The sequence below is a fragment of the Lipotes vexillifer genome, unplaced genomic scaffold (assembly GCF_000442215.2).
Source record: "Lipotes vexillifer unplaced genomic scaffold, Lipotes_vexillifer_v1.1 scaffold241, whole genome shotgun sequence".
NCBI classification, from domain to species: Eukaryota; Metazoa; Chordata; class Mammalia; order Artiodactyla; family Lipotidae; genus Lipotes; species Lipotes vexillifer.
The window spans coordinates 3,635,140-3,638,364 of NW_006784922.1; positions in this window are offsets into that span (position 1 = coordinate 3,635,140).

Consider the following 3,225-nt stretch of genomic DNA (forward strand, 5'->3'; position numbering starts at 1 on the left):
CTTTCCCTAAGATTTTCTTCAGGGCAGTTCGTGACGTCACAGGTCGCCCTGCATCCCCCCTACTACCTCCACCACCCAGCTAAGAACCTTCACCTGTGGTTGTGAGCGAACTGTTTCCAGCTCCTTTTCAAAATTAAATTATCCTATTTTAAATATATAGCCAGATACAAAAGAGAGAAATGTGCCCTGGCGGTGGAAAGGAAGAGAGGTATCACAGCCAGCCCACGGTGACTTCAGAAGATGTGAAGTCTCTAAGAATGGAACATAGTACTAACACCCATGCATGGTCTGCAGAAGCAGACTGGGCTTTCACTCACTAAGACATCAAGCTGGTGCATTTGAAGTGTTTCCTCCGGCCCCCAACCCAAGTAGTAGTAGGATGACACTTGTGAAAATAAACTATTTAAAATGGAGTCAGGAAGCTCTCACACTTGTATCAGTCACTGCAGCTTACTGACCCTAGCAGAAAGAAAGATTTCCTTCTGATCCATCAACAAGTCGCCCACCACCTGCCACCAACAAGAACCACCACAGCCCTCCTGATTTCCTCCAAAAACCTAATAAAAGCTGACCTTCCCATTGTCTCCTTGGACCTGCCTATGGTGTGTCATAGTTTGCATGTCCCAAATTGTAATTCCTCTGCTATTCCCAAATAAACTATTTTTGCTGGTGGAAAAAAAAAAAAAAAAGAATCCTGAAAACTTATGGTGGCCAGCCAAGACACCAGGGGTTGTTGGCTTTCATTTGACAAGGGGACATTCAGTGTTAGTTTTCCTCATTTTATTTAACTGGGAAGAGGGCCTACATCCCACAGTATAAAACACCCAAAGCTGTATTTCATGAAGAATAGTCCTTAGAACTACTTACAAGAGAATGACCTGGGGAACTTGTTAGCATGCCAATTCTTAGGCTGGGAATATGATTTTAAGGGCACAGATGCTTGGGAGCTTCTGAACTAAAGGTCGTTCTCTCTCTTGAGCACGATAGCTCCATTTAAGTTGCAGGCTATCCTGGCTGTCATCTTATGGAGAGCGCCATATTAATCCCCTGCACAGCAGCAAGGTCCACCCCATTCAGGGCATAGAGGGAACAGGGCAGTTATGGTGGCCCCAAGACACCAGGGGTTGTTGGCTTTCATTTGACAAGGGGACATTCAGTGTTAGTTTTCCTCATTTTATTTAACTGGGAAGAGGGCCTACATCCCACAGTATAAAACACCCAAAGCTGTATTTCATGAAGAATAGTCCTTAGAACTACTTACAAGAGAATGACCTGGGGAACTTGTTAGCATGCCAATTCTTAGGCTGGGAATATGATTTTAAGGGCACAGATGCTTGGGAGCTTCTGAACTAAAGGTCGTTCTCTCTCTTGAGCACGATAGCTCCATTTAAGTTGCAGGCTATCCTGGCTGTCATCTTATGGAGAGCGCCATATTAATCCCCTGCACAGCAGCAAGGTCCACCCCATTCAGGGCATAGAGGGAACAGGGCAGTGGCAAGGCTACATTCATCAAGGGGGCTCCCTGCCCTGTGCTGCCTGGGACCTCCCACACAGACCTGCTACTCAGCCAGGGACACTTAAGCCTCATCCTACCCCTAGGTAGGCCCTGGGGCAGCCTGGCCCTAGAAGGATGGAGCCTACCTCTCCTAGAATTCCCCAACACTCAGCCTTCCCAGTTCTCCCTCAAGGCACAGTAGGCTGACTGCTAAACCTGTGAGAACACAGCCTACAAAAAAGGCATCCCAAGGACGCAAGACTTAAATCATCATCATCATCATCATCAACCAGGACTAAACAAAATCATATTGGATGGGAGCATGTCCTGTGTTCAAAGTCCAAATCTGACAGAAATAGCTGTGTGGTGTGAGGCAGATCGTTCCACTTCTCTGTGCTTCCATCTCCTCATCCCCAAAAAGGATACTGAGAGAACTGGCCTCTTAGGATTGTCGTAAGAATTAAATGTGACAATGTGCACCAAATTCTTAACACAGAGTTAGGCATACAGTAAGTGCTCAGTAAACAGGACCACCGCCAACATGTAGAATGTTGTGCTAATTCGAAAAAAAAAAAAGCTGTCCTCCTTTGGGTAGACACATAGAAAAGATGCCCTTTCCTATGGGCTGGCTCAGGCTGGTGCCTGAGCTCTTATCTTGGTGGGCAGGGTACCCTCTCAGCTGGCCACCCTTCAGCTGATCACAGCCCATAAAACCCAACACGGAGGCTGTGACTAGATGTTAGCTATGGTAATTCCACGTGAGGGTAGGAATGAGCTTGAACCGGCCTTCTGCCACGGCAGGCCTTGCGGATGAGCGGGGATGGGGGTGGGGACGGGTGCCCACGCTGAGTGGGAGTGATGCATCTCACTTCTCAGAAGCACAGTGCTGCGTTCCGCAGACGCTCATCGTGATAAATTACAGCCAGCACAGAGGTACGACGACAGCTGACTTTCCTCTTCTGAGCTTGGTAGCAGCTGATCACGCTTCCTGTTTCTCTAAGAGCTTCCCTGACAGAGGCGACTTGCTCTTTCAAATTTGGTCATCGCCCTCTGGCTTTCCCGTGTGAGTCAGAGTGGTTGCCCTCGTGACCCCGGCTCCCTCCAGAGTCAGTGTCTGCAGGCGGCTGCCGTCCCGGCCTCCCCAGGTAAATCCCCCTCTGCCCGGGGTGCGCGGCCCCGCCCACGCCGCTGCCTGGGGACGTGCGCCGGGACATGAGTCACCGCACCGTCCTCCCCAGCCGCAACTATTATTGGAATGCTTCGGCACGCAGCACACGCTTGCTTCCCGGATTTCACAGTCCTGTGCTCGGGATCTGCAAATCTCTGCGCAGCCCGAGGTTCCACCTGGGCGATCACAAGGTGGCTTGCACTCAGGTCGGAAAGTTTCTAAGAAAGGTCTCCTTAGGCCAGGCATATCCGCATCCTTCAAGGAGCATCAACCGCGTGTCTCCAGCGTGCGCCCAGCAATGTGCCTCCTTTATGGGTGGCTCAAAAGAAATCGTTCTGGAGCTTTGCTTTCAATGTACAGGAGGACGCAGTAAAATGAAACGCAAGAATGAGGGTTGCAGACAAGCGAGGGGGCAGGAGAGATCTCTCTGATCAGAAGCACATGGGGAGTTCAAGCTGGGAGGGGACGGGGAAGAGGCAGAAGACAGGGAGCATGTCCCGGGGAGAAGAACCAGGGTTATGAGAAGCTTGGACAAAGATGCAGAGTGGAGAATGCATTGGGC